Here is a 22,751-nt window from a genome sequence, read left to right on the forward strand (position 1 = left end):
AACAGAGGTCACTTTCATGACCATCTAGATTTTGGTGGGTTTTGATTGGCCTCTTTACTGAGTCCTATTTCATCAGCAGTCTTTGTGACCTGTACCTTGTGCCAACTTCTATCTCATCCTGTGACTAAGAATGCCAAACCACCTGGGAAGGCAGCCCAGTAGGTTTCAGCCTTATTTTACTCAGTCCCTGTTCAAGATGGAGTGGCTCTGGTTCAAATACCTTTGGACACAGTTACGGCTGCCGTGGCTGACAATGTTTTCTGGCCTGAGCTGCCAGGACTGACTGCGTGTGTTGACTGGTAGAGAGGCTGTGGACCTCCACTGAAGGCCCACTTCATTTCTCACTCTGTCCTATTGCACAAATTGGTCCTTGTACATGTGGCCCCTTCCTCCTCATGCCTCCAGGATCCACACCTCCAACTTGTTGTACCTCACATTCACACAGCTCTTTTCCACCTAAGGCCCTCCTCTGCCTGCAGCCTCTCCCAATCCGTCCTGTCCTGGCTTTTTCCTACTCCTGATTTTTGACTGTTCCTCAGGAAAATCTTCCTTGACACCAGCCTAAGGCAGGCCTTTCTTCTTTTTCATAGCACAGGACACTATTGTTTTCCTTCATAGCACTTATCACAACTCATTATGTACTTATTAGTGTGTTCATTTTTATAAAGTCTATTTTTCCTGCTTCAGTGTAATCTTCATGAGGTTCAGAACAAGATGGTGTCAGTTTTGTTCACCGTTGTGTAGCATCTTGGATATAGAATGGGCTCAATAAATATTTGTTGAATGAAAGAATAAGTGAGCCTGGGTTCAATGACTGTCAAGATACTGTTGTTTTGGAGGGTTCATTTCCCTAGCAGATCCTCCAGACCACATTCCTCCATGGATTCACTGGTTCTTCTCCCCATCAAAGTGTGTCTTATTTTGTTTTCACTCCTTTTTTCACCTCCAAATTAAAGGGAATATAATTCTATTGCTAATTCCACATTGTATTACCAGAAATCAGAAAAAGTCAACTGGTCTGAACAGAACAGCTTTCTAATAGGTTTTGTGATTCAAATGAACAGCCCTCCATTACACTGAAGTCAACCTTCTAACAAATACCCTAAGTGGCATTTGTCCTTTAACATCTTGCTATGGTATAGTCCAGCCCCCTACCCTCATCTCTACTTTCCACCAAAGAGGCCGTTAACTACCTTAAATAGCAAAAAGTCATCATATGTAATGTGCATAGGTTATGACCAATTGGTATTTGTTGGGCAAATCTCATGTGTCCATGTATTGTTCTAGTACTTTCAAAGATAATAGAAAAAGAGATGAGTCTTTTTCACAGAGAAAGGATTTATCACTTCCCAAATAATTATAATAAATATACGTTGCCGTAGAAGTCTATGACCCTCAACAGTCTTTCTTTTTTTTTTTTTTTTATTATACTTTAAGTTCTAGGGTACATGTGGATAACGTGCAGGTTTGTTACATATGTATACCTGTGCCATGTTGGTGTGCTGCACCCATCAACTCGTCAGCACCCATCAACTCGTCATTTACATCAGGTACAACTCCCAATGCAATCCCTTCCCCCTCCCCCCTCCCCCCTCCCCGTGATAGGCCCCGGTGTGTGATGTTCCCCTTCCCGAGTCCAAGTGATCTCATTGTTCAGTTCCCACCTATGAGTGAGAACATGCCGTGTTTGGTTTTCTGTTCCTGCGATAGTTTGCTGAGAATGATGGTTTCCAGCTGCATCCATGTCCCTACAAAGGACACAAACTCATCCTTTTTTATGGCTGCATAGTATTCCATGGTGTATATGTGCCACATTTTCTTAATCCAGTCTGTCACTGATGGACATTTGGGTTGATTCCAAGTCTCTGCTATTGTGAATAGTGCCACAATAAACATCCGTGTGCATGTGTCTTTATGGTAGAATGGTTTATAATCCTTTGGGTATATACCCAGTAATGGGATGGCTAGGTCATATGGTACTTCTAGTTCTAGATCCTTGAGGAATCGCCATACTGTTTTCCATAACGGTTGAACTAGTTTAGCATCCTACAGGGCCTCCGGTTCATGACCTGATCCGAAATTGGTTATCACTGGCTAATACTATGAAAGATGTGGTTGATTTAGAAAGTGCCAAACCATCCATGGCAGGTTTCAGCTTAAACTCTTTCCACAGCCCTACACCGACCTGAGGCAAGGTCTGAATTCATTAGCAGGGCCCTGAGTGATTCAGCTCCTGCCTGCCTCTCCAATGCATTTATCGGAGGCCCTCCCAGGGCCCTCTGGAGTGACTCATGTTCTCTCCTTTCATGTTTTTATGTGCACTGGGGAGTCAGCCTGAATCAGTCTTCCTCTGCTTTTCTACCTCTCTCTTACTCATTCTTGAAGATTGGGCTCTGAGGTCATCTCTTCATGGAAGCCTTGTAGACTCAAGTTTAGTTTCTCAGCTTCTGTGCTCCCATTGCACTCTGCAGTGGATACCTGTTATGCATATGTGTGTGCATATATATGTATCTATTATGCATATATATGTACATAAATGTAATATTCATAACTAATATGCATTAAATACTATGTGTCAGTTGCACTTCTGGTCTCCCATGACCTTATGATTTTTTTTCTTTTTAGAGATGGGAGTCTTGCTATGTTGCTCAGGCTGGAGTGCAGTGGCTATTCACAGGCCCAATCATGGCACACTACAGCCTGGAACTCCTGGGCTCAAGTAATCCTCCTGCCTCAGCCTCTTGAGTAGCTGAAACTGTAGATGTGTACCACCATGCCTGGCTCTCCTTTCCTTCCTTCTCTTCCTTTCTTCCTTCCTTCCTTCCTTCCTTCCTTCCTTCCTTCCTTCCTTCCCTCCTTCCTTCCCTCCTTCCTTCCTTCTCTCCTTCCTTCCTCTCTCTCTCTTTTCCCTCCCCTCCCCTCCCCTCCATTCCCTTCCTTTACCTTTCCTTCCCTTCCCTTCCATCCCTTCCCTTCCCTTCCCTTCCCTTCCCTTCCCTTCCCTTCCCTTCCCATCCCTTCCCTTTCTTTTTGCAGGGTCTCTCTCTGTTGCCCAGGCTGGAGTGCAGTGATGTAGTCTTGGCTCACTGCAGCTTCTACTTCCAGGCTGAAGCAATCCTCCTGCCTCAGTATCCTATGTAGATGAGACTACCGGCATGCACCACCACACCAGCTAATTATTTATTTATTTATTTTGTAGAGACAGGGTTTTGCTATGTTGCCCAGGCTCTCATCTTTTAACTACATCTCCACAATAGTCCCATGGGTGGTGCTAATAACTGACTCAGTCATGCAGCCAGGAAGTGACAGTAGAATTTTAACCTGGGCTCCAGAGTGATGAGCTTCAGAGCAGTGTGGCCCTGCTGTCCTTTGGCTGTTCTCACACTGTTACAACAACTGATGTCATTCATTGGCATTCTGTCTTGACTGTAAGCTCCTTGATGGTGAGGGCAGTCAAGCACTGATCTTCTTCAGTAACTGGTATATTGTATGAACTCACAAATGGCAATGATGATGAATGAATTTAATGAGGCACAAAATAAAAAGTGAGTAATACATGGTCATTTATTTCAAGAGGCTCACTGTCTTTCTTTCCCTTCTCTCCATCCCTCTTGTGCCCCTCCCTCCCTCACTTCCTTTTTCTTTTCTTTCTTTTTGTTTTTCCAGATAAAAGCGTTTAATAGGAAAGTTAAATATTAAAATGGCATTTTAAAATTTTGTTTTATTTATTTATTTATTTTTAATTTTACTTTAAGTTCTGGGATACATGTGCTGAACATGCAGATTTGTTACATAGGTGTACATGTACCATGGTGGTTTGCTGCATCTATCAACTCATCATCTAGGTTTTAAGCTCCTTATGCATTAGGTATTTATCCTAATGCTCTGCCTCCCCTTTCCCCCCACCCCCCAACAGGCCCCAGTGTGTGATGTTCCCCTTCCTGTGTGGAAGTCATTGGCAAAGCCTTCATAACTAAAACACCAAAAGCAATTACAACAAAAGCCATAATTGACAAATGAGATCTAATTAAACTAAAGAGCTTCTGCTCAGCGAAAGAAACTATTATCAGAGTGAATAGTCAACCTACAGAATGGGAGAAAATTTCTGCAATGAATCCATCTGACAAAGGCCTAATATCCAGAATCTACATGGAACTTAAGCAAATTTACAAGAAGAAAAAAACCCCGTCAAAAAGTGGACAAAGGATATGAACAGACATTTCTCAAAAGAAAACATTTATGAGACCAACAAACATATGAAAAAAAGCTCATTGTTGCTGGTCATTAGAGAAATGCAAATCAAAACCACAATGAGATACCATCTCATGCCAGTTATAATGGTGATCATGGGCTGGGCACAGTGGCTCATGCCTGTAATCCCAACACTTTGGGAGGCTGAGGCAGATGGATCAGAAGGTCAGGAGTTCAGGTCCAGCCTGATCAAGATGGTGAAACCCTGTCTCTACTAAAAATACAAAAGTTAGCAGGACATGGAGGTAGGAGCCTGTAATCCCAGCTGCTCGGGAGGCTGAGGCAGGAGAATTGCTTGAACCCGGGTGGCAGAGGTTGCAATGAGCTGAGATCATACCACTGCACTCCAGCCTGGGCGACAGAGTGAGACTCCATCTCAAAAAAAAAAAAAAAAAAAAAAAAAAAAAGTCTGGAAACAACAGATGCTGGAGAGGATGCGGAAAAATAGGAAAGCTTTTACACTGTTGGTGGGAGTGTAAATTAGTTCAACCATTGTGGGAGACAGTGTAGTGACTCCTCAAGGATCTAGAACCAGAAATATCATTTGACCCAGCAATCCCATTACTGGGTATATACCCAAAGGATTATAAACCATTCTACCATAAAGACACATGCACACATATGTTTATTGCAGCACTATTTACAATAGCAAAGACTTGGAACCAACCCAAATGTCCATCAATGATAGACTGGATTAAGAAAATGTGGCACATATACACCATGGAACACTATGGAGCCATAAAAAAGAATGAGTTCACATCCTTTCAGGGACATGGATGAAGCTGAAAACCATCATCCTCAGCAAACTAACACAGGAACAGAAAACCAAACACCGCATGTTCTCACTTGTAAGAGGGAGCTGAACAATTTCCTTTCTTTCTTAACAGATTAGTTGTAAGGCCTTTTAAGCAACCCTAAAAATATGTACTATTATCCCAACATTATAGGTAGGAAAAATGAGGCAGAGAAAAGTTAAATAACATGGCCAAGGTCATAGCTGGAAAGGGGCACAGCCATGATTCAGACTGCAGCGGCCTGGTCCCAGAGCTCATGTTCTTAACCTCTACAATATGTTATGTCTCCAGTGCCTTATTGGGCAGAGGACACACAGACTGATGCATAACAAGAGATAGTTACAGACACCTGGAGAGACCTGGACAAGCAGCTTCGTGGGGTAGGAGAGAGTGCTGTGCAGTGTGGTTAGCAGAATAGCAAGCCCTAGTAGGGGAGGGATGGGGATGGATTAAAAACAAAATGAGGCAGCTCATACCTGTAATCCCAGCACCTTGGGAGGCTGAGGCGGGAGAATCATGTGGGGCCAGCAGTTCAAGACCAGTCTGGGCAACACATTCATGAGACCCTATCTGTACAAAATACTAAAAAAAATTTTAAAAATCAGCCAGCTGTATTGGCACACACGTGTAATCCCAGCTACTCAGGAGGCTGAGGCAGGAGGATTGCCCAAACCCAGGAGGTTGAGGCTGCAGTGAGTTATGATCGCTCCACTGCACTCCAGCCTGGTGACAGGGAGATCCTGTCTCAAAAAAAAAAAAAAAAAAAAGCAAGTGGAAATCTAGACTGATGCCTGCAGGAGCCCAGAGCTCACCCACAACCACCTCTTCCTGCTCTCTAAAAGGGGATCTGGCTGGATTCCTGATGTGGAGAGGTTTCATGTGTGTGTCGGGGGCATCTTGGGTGTTCATGGGGTAGCAAGAGCAGCCCTCGGCATCCTGCCATTCTTTTTCTTATTCCAGCTCAACTTGCCATCTGCGTACCTCTGTGAGAGGCTCTGTGAATCACAGGATCTCATGAGTCACTCATTCCCTCTCTGAGGAATAAATTATATCAAGTCTCACAAAAGCAGAGCAGTTGGGTTTAAATGAGGTGTCACACAAAGATGGACTGCAGGTTCTGCTTTCCCTTATGAACTGGCATGGCTGTTGGGTGAGGCATGTTGCCAGTTCTCAGCTTGAGCTTTTGGGCCGTCAACCCAGAGTTCTGGCTGCTTCAGCTTCATCTGGATTTGATGTTCAGAATGCCAGACTCAGCAAGAGGTGAAACAGACCCCAGTGATCATAATTTTGACTCACATGGGGAAAGGCTGAAGAATGAAGATGAGTGAATATTTGATTTGCTTGTGTCTCCAGTCTGCATTGCATCAGGCCTATCCTTTGTTATCACTTTTTTTTTGAGAAGGAGTCTCACTCTGTTGCCCAGGCTGGAGTGTAGTGGCGCAATCTTGGCTCACTGCAACCTCTGCCTCCTGGGTTCAAGCAATTCTCCAGCCCTAGCCTTCAGAGTAGCTGGGACTACAGGCGTGCACCACCACACCTGGCCAATTTTTGTATTTTTAGTAAAGACTGGAATTTCACCATATTGGCCAGGCTGGTCTCGAACTCCTGACCTCAGGTGATCTGCTGGCTTCGGCCTCCCAGAGGCTATCCTTTATTTAACTCACAACTGCTGATAATAGACATTCTGAAAGTAAATTTACTACTTTAATATTCCAAAACTGCTTTCCGTAGTCCATGATATGCAAAACCTTTGAATGCAAAAAACAGAATGTTCCTGGTGCAGCAGAGAGAATATGTGGTTAAGCAAAGGCCAGTGATATTTTGTGGCAAATTTGTTCACCCCATCACAAGTGTGCATTGTCAGTTTTGTGTCCTGGTATCTGTCCTGAACCTCTCTTTAGATACCAAGCTTCTTACCTGGCTATGGTGAGGATGGGAGAAAAGCAATTTGATTTGCTGGTGAAAATGACTCACAGCAGGATGTAAATGAGAACCACAGGTTTAGCTCCTTACAGTGCATAATTCCATTTTAGATGAGAGGCTTAGTAATCAAAATCTAATAAGCTTAGTAATCAAGATCTTGATAGAATGTTGGGGGAAGCTTTGCTTTCACAGAGGAATTTTTGAGAATCCCCTTGTTACCCAAGTCAGCCCACTTTTTCTGATTCACTTTTCTGAGCATTAGGGAAACAAACTTCAGTATCCTGGCAGTCCACTTGGGGAGGGGCCTAAGCTGCAACTCCTTCAGGCAGTTCAATTCCAGCTTCCCTCTTCATAGTGCCTCTCAGGGCATCTTTGCACTGTGTCCACCCTATACCCTCTGCCAGGCACCTACATGCTCTGCCTTGGCAAGCTTATGCCTTTTCTTTGGGTCCCATTGAAGATATCCCTAAAGCCTAGGAATTGAAGCAGGGACCCAGACTACCTGGGTTCAATTATAGCCCCACTCCATATCTTTATATAAATAATTGCTTGGCACAGTGCCTGGCACATAGGAAGTGTTGTTTAAGTGTTCATAACCATTTCCTCCAGGGAAACTCTCCCTCCCTGGCTCCTGAGGCAGGAATCTCTCCTGTGTGCTGTATTTTGATTACCTCTTTACTTGCCTCTATTCTAGGATGTAGATACCTGAAGGCAGGGGCTGTCTTTCTTACCTTCACTTCTGTGACTAGAAAACCACATTGAGATTTTAATTTGAGTTATGTACTCTTTCAGCAGCCTGAAAGAATGGTAAGGATTCTCTCTTCTCCATTCCAAGAAAGTCACCAGGTGTCCTTAACTTCAGGATTAATGACTTTGGCACTATAGGGATAAACAAAGAGTTCAGGGACAAAGTGTGAAACAGGGATCTGGAATGTCACCCCTATATAGAATTTTGTTGTAAAAAAGAAGCCTCAACAGAGAGAGGAAGTGGGCCAACTCTGGAGGGAAGATTGTGAAAGCTTTTTGAGAGACTGGGAGTGGGACAGAGGTGTGCAGATCCTGTGGTACTGGAGACCAGCACTTCCCTCCCACAGCTGGTCTGTGGCAGGACCTCACGGCAGAAAAGCTGCATGGTCCCCTGAGAGAGAAGGTTCACTAAATCTTTAATTTCCCAGCCATCGAAAGATCTGGGACTGGGCCACTGCTTTCAAGGTACCACGTGGATTTTGACACTGAATACGTCAACCAGTTCAGTGTGATCAGAAGAGGTCAGAGGATCTTCTAGAATGTTCCAGAGTGTGCCAGATCCCCTCACTTGACCCTAGGAATAAGGGTTCCTGCTCTCCATCCCCATCAAATTCTTGAGATTGAACTTCCTGAGTGAAAGGGGACTCTGAACAAATGTAACTTTATTTAGAGACACAAAAGAACACGGCCTTTTGGAAACCCTCAAGAAGTGAACTAAAATTCACATCTACAGCGTGTCCATGGTCCTGGCTGAGGTAGGTCACGTAGAATATTTGGTGAGTCAGTAAATAATGGAAGTACCCTGAAATTTCTCCAGACTATTTTAATAATCCCATAGCAACATTTTTTACTTGCCTACCTTTAATAAAGGTTTTCCATGGCCATTTCCTGAGCATTTAAAGCACATGCGAATGAATTGTCTTTGAACAAGGATTCAAAAGACTTTTATCACTGCAAGCTAGCAACAAACTGAATTTATATCTCCCCAGTATTACATTGCTGGTTGCTAACGTGACTAAGCCTTGCTACTTTACACTTTGTCTATGAATAGATTGAAGTCTCCAATGAGAACTTGCATCACAAAGCCCCACCTAAAACGATAAAGCCTTGAAGGCAAAAACCCAAAATCTTATTTTGTATATTGGTATCCATGTCACAAAGCTGCCTTGTATCTACAATTCCTAATTCTTGCTCAGAATGTAAGTTATTTGGGCTATTACTTTTTTTCTAGTCTCAATTACTTGTGGTTATTCATACAGGGATCACTTAAATGAATGAACTCTAGAGATAATTAAACAACATTCTTTTAGTCCTTAGTTTCTGCTCATTCTCCCCTCTAGTCTTCAGACGTTTTTTCTAGGCTGCTATACCAGCTGCAGATTCAATTTATTATCTTTCCCCCCCCACCAGAATTCTCAAGAATTCACCCTTGACTTCTTTCAGCGTTCTTTTATCTAGGTTTTGTTGTGTTTGTTTTGTTTTTGCTTTCAATAGATTTTGTTTTAGAGCAGTCTTAGGTTCACAGAAAAATCTAGCAGAAGGTATAGAGATATCCCATAAAACCCTGCCCTAAAACATGCATAGCCTCCTGCATTATCGACATACCTCACCAGAACAGTACACTTGTGACAACTGATGGACCTAAACTGGACCTACATTGACACATTTTTGGCCAGAGTCCATAGTCTACATTAGAGTTCACTCACAGTGTTGTACTTCTATGGTTTTGGGAAAATGTATGACATGGTTCACCATTGTAGAATCATACGGAGTAGTTTCACTGCCCTAAAAATCCCCTGTGCTCTCCCTATTTGTCCCTTCTTTCTCCCAACCCCTCAAAACCACTGATCTTTTTACTGTAGCCTTTTCCAGAATGTCATATAGTTGGAACTGTACAGTATGTAGCCTTTTGAGATTGACTTCTTTCATTTGCTAATATGCATTTAAATTTCCTCCGTGTCTTTTCATGGCTTGATAGAGCTGATAGTGCTTTTTCATTTCTTTTTAGTGCTGAATAATATTCTCTTATCTGGTTGGACCACAGTTTATTTATCCATCCACCTATTGAAGGACATCTTGGTTGCTTCCAGGTTTTGGAAATTATAAATTAAACTGCTATAAACATCCTTGTGCAGGTTTTTGTGTGAACATAAGTTTTCACTTTTTTGGGTAAATGCCAAGGAGCATGATTGCTGAATCATATGATAAGAGTGTCTTCAGCTTCCTAGAAAATCTCCAAACTATTTTCCAAAGCGGCCATACTATTGTGCATTTTCATCGGCAGTGAATGAGACGTTCTGTGACTCCACATCCTCACCAGCATTTGGTGTTGTCAGTGTTCTAGATTTTGGCCATCCTAATAGGTGTATAGTGATAGCTCATTTGTTCTTTTGATTTGCAATTCCCTGAAAACATATGAAGTTCAGTATCTTTATATATATATATGTGTGTGTGTATATATGTGTGTGTGTATATATATACACACACACACAGATTTGTATATATATTTGTTTGTGTGTATATATATATACACACATACACAAAGATGTCATCTACGTATCATCTTTGGTAAGGTATCTGTTAGGGTCTTTAGTCCATTTTTTAATTGGGTTGTTTTCTTCTTGTTAAGTTTTAAGAGTTCTTTGTATATTTTTAAAGTAGCCTTTCATCAGATTGTCTTGCAAATATTTTCTCCCAGTTTGTGGCTTGTCTTTTCATTTTCTTGCCAGTGTCTTCTGTAGAATAGGTTGGTTTTGTTTTGTTTTAGAGGGAGTCTTGCTCTGTTGCCAGGCTGGAGTGCAGTGGCACAATCTTGGCTCACTGAAACCTCCGACTTCCTGGTTCAAGCCATTCTCCGCCTCAGCTTCACGAGTAGCTGGGATTATAGGCATGCCTCAGCATGCCTAGGTAATTTTTTTGTATTTTTTAGTAGAGACGGGGTTTCACCATGTTTGGCCAGAGTGGTCTCGATCTCCTGACCTTATGATCCACCCCCCTCAGTCTCCCAAAGTGCTGGGATTACAAGCATGAGCCACCATGCCAGGGCAGGCTTTTTTTTTGGATAAGGTCTTGCTCTGTCACCCAGGCTGATGTGCAGTATTATAGCTCACTGTAGCATCAAATTCCTGGGCTCAAGTGATCCTACTGCCTGGGCCTTCCAAAGCAGTAGGATTACAGGCAGGCATGAGTCACTGTGCCTGGCCTTGACATTTTAAATTTTAGTGAAGTTTGATTTATCGGTTTTTCATAGTTCAGAGCTTTGGTGTTGTAGATTTATTTTCTCTACCTTGTAACTATCAGAAGGGTATTTAAAAGACAGGTAATAACTGGAAAAGTAGGAACAAGCTAAACAACACCATGATTAAGCAATCAGGCAAATCCTGAAGGTGAAATATTCCACTGAACAACTGTCTTGGCCTCTTAGCAAATCAACATCATAGAAACAGTGAATTTATAGAGTAAAAGCAATTTAAGTGACCCAACCATCAGATGTATTATAACATGTGGTCCTAGATTAGATTCCAGTTTATGCAGATTTAAATAGCTATAAAAATGATTTTGGGAAACATTATGGAAATTGGAATATGGCTTGGGTCATAAATGATATTAAAACTCATTAAGATTATTATTACGGCTCGTTAGGCATGATAGTCTTGATTTTGGTTATGGAGGCTGTCCTTATTTTTTAGAGCTGCATACTAAAGTATTTAGGGATGAAATGTCATGATGTCTGTAGTTTACAGTATTTTAGCATAAAAAAATAAAGTGAATGTAAAGGAATAAAATCTGAAAGAATAGAATTATTTCACACATTAGATCCTTGTTGGCTGACCCAACCAACCCAAAGCCTGCTTTACTACAGTATACGAGTAAAGAGAGCACTTGGGTGGGGAAAGGGCATGAAATCTGGATTATGTCTTTCCCTTTGCTAGCTGTGTGATCATGGTAAAGTAATTCTCCTCTCTGTGCCTCAGTTTCTTCAACCATAAGATAGGTATATTCGTTGTATTCGTCCATTTTCATGCTGCTGATAAGGATATGCCTGAGACTGGGTAATTAATAAAGAAAAAGAGGTTTAATGGATTCACAGTTCCACGTGGCTGGAGAGGCTACACAATCATGGTGGAAGGTGACAGGCACATCTTACATGGCAGCAGACAAGAGGGAACTTGTGCAGGGAAATTCCCCCTAATAAAACCATCAGATCTTGCAAGACTTATTCACTACTACGAGAACAGTATGGGGGAAACCACCACCATGATTCAATTACCCAGTCCCTTCCAAAATATGTAGGAATTATGGGAGCTACAATTCAAGATGAGATTTGGGTAGGGATAAGCCAAATCATATCTTTAGTAGACCTACCACACAGGATGATTGTGAGGATAAATGACTTAATACACACAAGGCCATTAAATCAGTTCCTGGCACATAGTAATACATAAGACTTACCTATTATCATTGTTTTTGTTTTAGTTATTCAGGTATATGATCCTAGTAGGGTTGGCATAGACTGATAAAATCAGTGCAGCTTCTTGGGTTTTCTGGTACATTTCTAGTAGCCATGGGAACTCCTTATTTCTGGGGACTCATTTTTGAGTCTTCTCTTACACTACATTGAGAAGTGTTCCACTCCATGTTTTAGGGGCTGGTGAAGAGTGGTAAGACATAAAGGCATCTTCTCTTATTGTTTGTAATGGGGCTTTTGGCTTAGTGCTCCATCAAAAATCTAAAGTTTTAAGTGTGATTAAACAATAGGTAGTTGAAGATACCCCTAGATCTAGAATATTCTGGCAGAAGATTTAACATCTTCATTAGGAATACTGGTCTAGAATCCATCTTTTCCTTTAAAAAATCAACAAACACAGTATAAGACGTCTTTATAAATATATTCCTTCAAGCAAATCTGATACATGATGATTTAGGACTAAAATTTATCTTTGTCACCAATAAAATAGAAAGAGGGTAAATATGATTTTACAACTGTGTCTTAGGTTTTTAGTTGGAGAAATGCTGTACTCTAATTAAAATTACAAACGACTTTATCTTTTAGTGCTCCATGTAATTTTTCAATGTTAGATTTTTAGTACAGATTAATAATATTTTTTCTATTCCTTTCTTTCCCTTACATAAGCACAGGGAGTTCTTTGACCTCTAGAAGTTGCAAGCACTTTTTGGCCGGTTACAACAGCACAATTTATTATCAATTGATTTTAGAGTGAACTGAAATTTTCAAGATTAGATGGTGTGTATTAGAGCAAATTCTAAAGGGCTGAGTTAAAGTTTACAGTCATAAAAAGTTATGAGAACCATTTATCTTATAAGGTCTGCAGTACCAAAATCACAACTTCAGAAATTAGAACATTATCTGTTATGATGCTACTACAATATAATTTCTTTCTTTCTTTTTTTTTTTTTCTGAGTTGGAGTTTTGCACTATTACCCAGGATGTAGTGCAGTGGTGTGATCTTGGCTCACTGCAACCCCTGCCTCGTGGGTTCAAGTGATTCTCCTGCCTCAGCCTCCCGAGTAGCTGGGATTACAGGCATATGCCACCATACCTGGCTGATTTTTTGTATTTTTAGTAGAGATGAGGTTTCACTATGTTGGCCAGGCTGGTCTCGAACTCCTGACCTCGTGATCCACCAGCCTCAGCCTCCCAAAGTGCTGGGATTACAGGCGTGAGTCGCTGCACCTGGCTTACATTATAATTTTGTTAAAGCTAAACATTATTTCAAATAACATATAAATAATTTTTAAAATCTGACATTGAATGCAAGTACTGTGCTAAAGTGCTTTACATGAAATGTCTCATCTACTTCTCACAACTACCTAGGGCCTGCTCAAGCTTTCGTTTCTCTTGAGAGAACTGAAATGGACAGGACAAACGACTGGCTCAAGGTCACACTGCAGCTGTGATAAGGCGAGGTTGAAATTTAGAATCAATGATGACTTCTTCATCCAGCCAATATTTACTGAGCATTTATTAGGCAACAGGATCTGTTCTAGGTGTGGAGATAGTAATGTGAAGAAAACATCAAAATCTTTGCTCTGAATATTATGAAATACTGACACACAGTTGAGGCTAGCGGTTAGAATTGGTGAATACTTTTTCCACTATTAGGCAGTGTTCTAGCCCCTCTACTTAGAAATTTAATCCTATAAACTGATTTGTTTTTCCAGAAGAAACAAAGGTCTCAAAGCTGATCATAAGTCCCCTGGAGAGTAGAAGTTTGGCTCTAAATCTGGACTCATCCAGAAAGAAAAGCTAGTTCACATGGTGGCTCATGCCTGTAGTCCTAGCTACTGGGGAGGCTGAGGCAGGAGGATTGCTTGAGCGCAGGAGTTTGAGGTTGCAGTGATTGCACCACTGCACTCCAGCCTGGTGACAGAGTAAGACCCTGTCTCTAATAAAAAACAAAACAAAAACCCCCCACACTCTCTTTGAAGCAACCATTTCCTTAAATTCCCCCAATACACACACACACACACACACACACACACACACACACACACACACACACATTTCTTGATATCTTTTCGAAGCATCATTCCTCCTAGGCAAACTTTATAAACATGGGGCCATACCTTTTACAATTCAGGATCACCAGGCCACTGGACTTTGTTGTTGTTGTTGTTATAGATATGTGCAATAATTGCCACACAAAGGAACACCACAGTGCATTTCCATAATAAAATAAACTGTATTTGCTAGTGGAGCCTGTAGTTCATCAGGTAAGGCTTTTACTCCTTTAGCAACCAAATTGCTCTCCTCCCTCAGTGAATGACAGTCTCTGCAATGGTCTGACCTATTTGGCAGTTCAGAGCAAGCACACAGAGGCACCCTCATCTTCTTACATCACAGCCACGGGTACATCAAACCTACAATTCATGGGTTGGATGTAACTTATTAAGTTACAGGCAAGAGTTCAATAAGAAATTTTAAAACAGTTGAGATTTATCTTTAGTTTCTGTATCTATGTAAACTTTCTATAATTTGAAATATAGCACTAGCTTTTCATAATTGAAAAGTATGGGGATAAACAAAGAAATGAAATACCTTCAGCAGTAACCATGGATATATAAAATCAAAACCATTACTATTATCATACGGTATAGTTCTACTGAATTCCTTATTTTAATTTTCAAACCCAGTTATTCCTGATCTTTATATTTGTGCCTTATTTTATTTTATTTTTTTGAGACACAATCTTGCTCTGTTGTCCTGGCTGAAGTGCAGTATCACCATCTTGGCTTGATGCAACCTCTGCCTCCCGGGTTCAAGCAATTCTCATGCCTCCACCTCTGGAGAAGCTGGGATTACAGGCATGTACTACCACACCTGGCTAATTTTTGTATTTTAGTAGAGACAGAGTTTCACCGTGTTGACCAGGCTGGTCTCAAACTCCTGACCTCAGGCGATCCACCCTCCTCCACCTCCCAAACTGCTGGAATTACAGGCATGAGCCACCATGCCCGGCCATTGTGCCCTATTTTAAAGATCTTATGCATACATACTGCATTATAGAAAGTGAAATAATCTTTTTATTTTTATTATTTTTTTTTTATGGAGTCTTGCTCTATCATCCAGGCTGAAGTGCAGTGGCACAATCTCGGCTCACTGCAACCTTCACCTCCTGGGTTCGTCTGGCTAATTTTTGTATTTTTAGTAGTAGAGATGGGGCTTCACCATGTTGGCCAGGCTGGTCTCGAACTCCTGACCTCAAGTGATCCACCCGCCTAGGCCTCCCAGAGTGCTGGGATAACAGGCATGAGCCACCGTGCCTGGCCTAGAAAGTGAAAGAATCTTGAAATAAGATTTCCCTCTCCTCTGAGATACTGAGACTAGCACTAATTTCTTCTATCATTCATTGGAAAAAAAGCTACCATATGATTCATATGTAGGAGTTAAAAAATTGCCCAGGATGTTTGAGCTATGTGTAAATAATATAACTCAAAAATCATTAGGATACTGTAGTTTATGTTTATGTAGAGAACTATCTAGTTTTCTTGACTTCAATGAAAATAAAAAGCAAGTTCTCCCAAAACAGAGAGACTTAGGTAGCTACAGCACATGAACTTAGACTGACGGGAAATTTTAGTGCAAGGTATCAAATCATGAAAAGTACAGTGAAAGCTAATGAAGCCCTTATTTTACATCATTTAGAGAAATGATTTCTGTATTCTTGAACACCTCATCTTCTTAGCGCCACCCTGTCATCTTGGCTGTGAAATAGACATGTATGCTATGTTTTTGCTTTCTGTTAGTGAAGGGTTTCCTTTTCCTCTCTTTCTTGACACTAGAGACAATTTGATAACAAGCTAAAAACAGCCATTGGATGGATAAAAGATTTGGGCTGAGAATAAACAGGGATGTAGTTCTGGTTCCGACCTGCCTAGATTTTTGTTATGGGACAAACCCTTCTGTTTTGCCATCTGCATTAAGGAGAGCAGTTGACTGATTATCTTTGAAGTTTTACCCCTAACTGTATAATGCTACAGTTTCAATACAGCTTTAGCTCTGATAACTAAGAAACAAAGTGGTAATCATAAGAATCTAACTATTAGATATTTGGTGACACCACATTCATAAAGTAAAAATGTAACTTTAGTTCCTTTAGTAGTCCAACTGCCCATTTTGCTGTGAAATAAAATGCCCACTACTGACGATTCCTTTCATTTGAAGGAGTATCCATAAGTGTGACATGCCTAGCATTGCTCTTTCTTTTTTGCTCTTCTTCTTTGTTTTTTGGGAATATGCAGTGACCTGTCTAACTGGTGAGTGCATAGGAGAAGTTGGATAGAATGGCAGCCGTTTCCTCTCAATTCCTCTTGAGAGCTGTTGACCTGAAGGTAAAATGTGTCCTCTTGAGTCCTCGTGGGAGCTGGAAACCTGTAGAAAAGATGTGTCTGCTTTTACTCCTCCATGCTGTAGATTTACAGGGTCAGGGCCCTCCCTGGGGAGGTCTGTGGCCATCCATGGGCAAGTTTGTCTAGTTTGGGAGTTTAGTGTTAGCAAACCCAGTTGGCTCTTAAATCTAAGCCATTTTCTGCAGTATCAGCTTTCTTAGTAGTAAACATGATATTTTGATTTCTATGCATCTTATTTTTTGAGCCTATTTCTCAGGTGGTTCAGAACTTGGATGTGATGCTATTTTGGGAGTTCCCTGAAGTCCCAACAAACAGTACTAGACTGTGTGAATAAATGACTTTGGCCATGAACTTTCTGCTTAGATTCACACAGGTCTTCTCTCAGTTTCGATTGTCTCTGGTAAAAAAACTTGACAACATCACTGCAAACTCTGGTAATCAGAATGCTAGAGATCATTATCTCAGCCAGCAATAACATGGCTGCATGGCACTCATGGTTATACAGTGGAAGCCAGATATTTAAACATTATCACTGTGAGCCATGAAATATTGCATCCAATTTGTTACATAGCTCAATCAAGATGGGAAGGAAGAGGTTCTTATTTTATCAATCTGAACATTGGCTAAAAGTAGAAGAACCAATCTACTTTATAATAATTTGTTTTCTCTCTTGAATCCAGAAAGAAGAAGGGCTTCAGGACACAGAAGGTACACAGTTTAATAAATATTTGAGGGCTGAGTATGGTACCCAGACTTCTCTAGGTGCTGTGGGACACAGCAGTGGACCAAGAAGACAAAAATCTGTATCCTCAAGGAGCTTGTATTTTAGTGGAAGGAGATACACATTAATCAACACAAATAAGTAAATAAGCAAATAAATAAATAAAGTCAGTGAATGTGATAGTGCAGCGTAGTGACACAGTGTTGGAGCCAGACAGCCTGGGGTCAAAGCCTGGCACCATCACTTACAAGCTTTATGGCCTTTGAGGAAGTTCTTAACCTCTCTGTGCCTCGGTTTCCTCATCAGTAAATTTGGGTTAATAAAATCTTTTGAGATTTTTCGTGAGGATTACATTTAATCAGTGTTAAACACTTAGAATTGTGACCGGCACACTTTAAGCACAACATAAGTACTTGCTGTTATTATACTAAATGGTACAAGAACAAGAAAGGGATAAAGGAGTGTTGGATGGGTTTGTAGTTTTAAATGGGTTGTTAAAAAAACATCCAAAACAAGATCTTGATGAAAAGCTGGCATTTAAGTAAAGATCTGAAGGAGCTGAGGGAGTCAGCCACTCAGATATTTAGTGGAAAGCTTTGCCAGGCAGAAGGAATGGCAAGTGTAAAGGCCCTGAGGTTGGCACATGCCTCGCTTCTAGGACTGGCAAGTGGGCAGTGTGGCTGGGGAGGAGAATACAATAGAGAGGGATAGTAGATTGGGACTCCTTAGAAGTAGAACCTAAGACAGGAATTCAAATACCATTGATTTCCTGAGGATGTGTTCTCAGGAAAAAACGAGGGAAGAAAGGAAGAGAGAGCAGAAGAGCTAAGTAAGGATGTGGCCCCGGCAGGTACAGCCTAGCCCCAGGGGGAGCACTGGAGTGTGGACTGCACCACAGTGAGTTCCCCCTTGAGACAAATGGATTGGCTTCTTGTTTCCACACATCAGCCAGTCATTGGCAGGGGTCTCTTGGGGGAGGTGGCTCCCATTGGCCAAGGGCAGTTCTCATTAGCAGGGGCAGTTGTGAGTCACTGGCAGTAGCTGGAGGTGGCCTGGGGAAGGGAATCGGGGCAGGACATAGCAGTACACACTACAGGAGATGAAGCTGCTTCTTCTAGGGACTTGTAGACATTTCAAGTCATAGTTCCAGAAGATTCAAATCTGAATTAGTGAGTCCATCTGGCTACATTCCAGGAACAGAAGCTTAGCCATGACGAGGGCTGGAGTGTTTTCAGTCTATACTTGTGCATCTGAAAAATGTTAAAGAAAAACTATACAATGGGGGCATGCTGGTGCCTCTATAGCTTGCTAAACTCTGACTTTTATTTTTTTCTTGAGACAGAGTCTTACTCCATTGCTCAGGCTAGAGTGCAGTGGCATGATTCTCGGCTCACTGCAACCTCTACCTGCCAGCAACCTCTGCCTTCTGGATTCAAGTGATTCTCCTGTCTCAGCCTCCCAAGTAGCTGAGATTACAGGTACCCACCACCATGCCTGGCTCATTTTTGTATTTTTAGTACAGACGGGGTTTTACCATGTTGGTCAGGCTAGTCTCGAACTCCTGACCTCAGGTGATCCACCCACCCTGGCCTCCCAAAGTGCTGGGATTACAGGTGTGAGCCACCACACCCAGCCTCTAAGTTTATTTTCTGCAAATGATTCTAGGTTTATTTCTAGCAAAGCTGAGCCCTCTGCCAGCAAAAGCAACATTGAGCTGCTGGGGGCACCTTGCTGCCTCTCTTCCACAGTCCTCAGCAATTCAGGTCTAGCTCCAAACCTGCATATTTCACCCACAGAGCCGAAGCTGTGAAGGCAGACAGCCCCACATCCTTAGAAGGAAGCGTAGTCATTGTTAATTGAAGCTGGAGCTGGAGTCTTGAATGTCTTACACTCTATCCCAAACAGCTTATCAAAGTTGCTTTTAGCCACACTGCATTTGTCCCTGTGAGGAGCCATGGGGACTTTGTACAATGTCAAGGTAGCTAAACTGGAATTACATTTCCCAGATAACTTAGATACAGAGATACCTTGTATGGTTCAAAGTTATAGTTGCCACAAGAGAAACTTGTGTGATTTTGTTTGTTTGTCACCCACGCTGGAGTGCAGTGGCATGATCTCCGCTCACTGCAACCTCCATGCCACCCAAGTAGCTGGGATTATAGGCACGCGTGCTACCACATCCAACTATTTTTTGTATTTTTAATGGAGATGGTGTTTCACCATGTTGGCCTGGCTGGCCTCGAACTCCTGGCCTCAAGCGATTTGCTTGCCTTGGCCTCCCAAGTTGCTGGGATTACAGGCCACTGGGCCTGGCCTGTTTGTTTAACATTCTAAACATGTATAATCAATTAACATGGCCTAGGATTTTAATGGTATTCACTTCAGTAACTTGAATCCACAGATCTAAGGAGTATATAACCAGAAAATTTTGTATAAACACAGATTGGACATGGCAATTTCTGTTCACAAAGGTCACATGTGTAGGTACATAAATTAGTAGCATGTATCTAGAATTTTGACCAAACTGTTTTTAAGATGCAGAAATGTAAAATCACATCTTGAAAATGTGATGAAAAAATGAAGAAGAGCTGGTCTACACACATCAAAAATCAAATGTTGCTTATAAAAGAGATGAATGACAGCTACAGGATTCAAGTGACAATATGATTTCAAGAAATTAATACTGATCAAAGAGAACAGGAATATTTTTACATTTCACTGAAAATACATTGACTACTAGAATGTAAAGATCTAGCGGAAACTCAGGGAGAAAATTACAAAATCTAAAGCTAATTACTTAGTATTTCTTATTACCTAAATAACCGCATGATACTAAAAGGAAGCTGAAAATATGGAATGCTTCATAAATTTGTGCATCACCCCATGCGGGGGCCATGCTAATGTTCTCTATATCATTCCAATTTTGAAGTGAGTGCCTTGTGTGAAATTTGAGATCAGGAATGAAGCAGCAGCCATTGCACTTTGAAGGCCATGATTGGTAGGTGTGGTTAACAGTGCTTGTGGGGGCCAGAAGAGGTGGCTCACGCCTGTAATCCCAGCACTTTGGGAGGCCAAGGCAAGGCGCCTGTAATCCCAGCTACTTCAGAGGCTGAGGCACTAGAATTGCTTGAACACGGGAGGCAGATGTTGCCGTGAGCCAAGATCATACCATTGCACTCCAGCCTGGTGACAAGAGCGAAACTCCGTCTCAAAACAACAACAACAATAACAACAACAAAACCAAAACAGTGCCTGTGGGTGCCACCTTGTCTTCAATTTTTCCCACTCAATGTCCAGCTCTTCCTGACTGCTGGCCCTACTGATCAGCCATGAACCAGGCCCATCATAAGATGCTCTGCTGTGAACTCACAGAGGTGGAAGCCACAAAGAGCCTTCCATAGACTTGTATGCCAGCGCCTTCATGGCTGCCCTCCAGCAGTCAGTTGCACCTCATATCCAGCAAGCCTCGACTTGTTCACCAGCTCCAGGGTTGATTAGTGACTTTTTTCTGGTGCTTTTCAGACCTTTCTTCCTCAGCTTTTCCCCAGATTGTGGAAAGTTTAACTCCATAGTAAATAACTTACCCCATAGTGCTCATAATGGTCTTGCTTCCCTGATTGAACTCTACCAGTACAGGAGGGAACTATAATTGCCTTCATCTTATTACGTTTCCAGGAACACTTTATCATTTCTTACAGGTCGCCACACCAGACATCTTCCTGGCTGGCTGTTCTTGAATATAATCAATATATATCAATATAATCAATGTAGCCCTGAATATAATATATTAGTCAATTCTCACACTGCTATAAAGGAATACCTGAGACTGGGTAATTTATGAAGAAAAGAGGTTTAATTGGCTCATGATCCTGCATGACTTGAGAGGCCTCAGAAACATTACAATCTGGCAGAAGGCTAAGGGGAAGCCAGCACATCCTCATGGCTGGAGCAGGAGGAAAAGAGAGTGAAGGGGAAAGGGCTACATGCTTTTAAACAACCAGAAATTGGGAGAACTCACGATCACAAGAACAGCATAGGGGAAGCTGCCTCCATGATCCAGTCACCTCCCATTAGGTCCCTCCTCCAACATTGGGGATTACAATTCGACATGAGATTTGGGCAGGGACACAAATCCAAACCATATTAATAATATCCTTGAACTTCTGGTAGAGAAGGCACGCATAACTCTTTTCAGAAGAACCTTCTAAAGATTCTTCTATCTGAATATCCTTTTCAGTGAGACATACAGCTAGAGATACAATGGGAGGCAAACCATGACCTTTATAAATACCTTTCTATAGGTAATACACTAGCCTGGCTCAAAAATCAGAGCTAGGCTGGGTGCAGGGGCTCACGCATGAAATCCCTGCACTTTGAGGGGATGAGGCGGGTGGATCACTTGAGTTCAGGAGTTCTAGATAAGCCTGGCCAACATGGTGAAACCCCATCTCTACTAAAAATACAAAAATTAGCCAGACATGGTGGAGTGCACCTGTAATCCCAGCTACTCAGGAGGTTGAAATGGGAGAGTTGCTTGAACCCTGGAAGTGGAGGTTGTAGTGAGTGGAGATTGTACCACTGCATTCCAGCCTGGGCAACAGAGCAAGATTCCCTCTTAAAAAAAAAAGAAAAAGAAAAAGAAAAAAGAAATTAGAGCTATATATAAGGTATGCACTGTGAAGTCTGGTTCCCAGCCCTATTTTTGTCCACTACCTTCCTGCCACCCTCACCCCACTCCTAAAGGTAACCACTTCTAGTAGTTTCTTGTATTCTTTCAATGTTTTCTTATAAATAAATATCTTTTCTTTATAATTATCTTGGAGGGAACTAAAAATCCTCATCCAGGGCTGGACCTGTTACCTCCTGGCTTCTCCCTGTTCTTGGCTTGCGTCTTTCCCCCTCATCACAGGGCACAGCATGCTGAAGGGAGGCCAGCAGGACTTAATTCGGTCATGAAATTTCTAAGTTCACTCATTCATAATCTCATGGTGTAACGGAAAGTGTGTTGGCCCGAGACTCAGACTATCTGGTTTCTGGTCCCAGTTTCCAAAAACCGTCTATGGGATTAGGCTTTCTGGCTTCAGTTTCTTTGTAATTTGTTTTGTAATGGCAACATTATTAGAATAGATTTTGCCACATACCTAAACTGATTGCTCATGTAAAAGCCTCTTTAGAAACTTGCATTTCAGATACTTATTTTTTTCTTTCTTCTTACTTTTATTTTTTTGGAAACAGGTTCTTGTTCTGTTGCCCAGGCTGGAGTGCAGTGGCACAATCACAGCTCACTGCAGCCTGGACCTCCCAGGCTGAAGTGATCCTCTTGCTTCTGCCTCCTGAGGAGCTGGGACTACAGGCGTGCGCCACTATGCCCAGCTAATTTTTTTTTTTTTTTTTTTTTTTTTTGTAGAGATGGAGTTTCTACACGAAACCCCCATCAACATGAA

General features: G+C 41.8%; 1 non-coding gene across 1 annotated transcript; it reads right to left on the reverse strand.

Moving 5' to 3' along the window:
* Window positions 1-20,152: 20,152 nt before the first annotated feature.
* Window positions 20,153-20,255, reverse strand: LOC116274297. The gene has a single exon (XR_004182928.1). It is a non-coding gene; the product is annotated as a U6 spliceosomal RNA (small nuclear RNA).
* Between the last annotated feature and the right edge of the window lie 2,496 nt (window positions 20,256-22,751).

The sequence above is a fragment of the Papio anubis genome, chromosome 3 (assembly GCF_008728515.1).
Source record: "Papio anubis isolate 15944 chromosome 3, Panubis1.0, whole genome shotgun sequence".
NCBI lineage: Eukaryota > Metazoa > Chordata > Mammalia > Primates > Cercopithecidae > Papio > Papio anubis.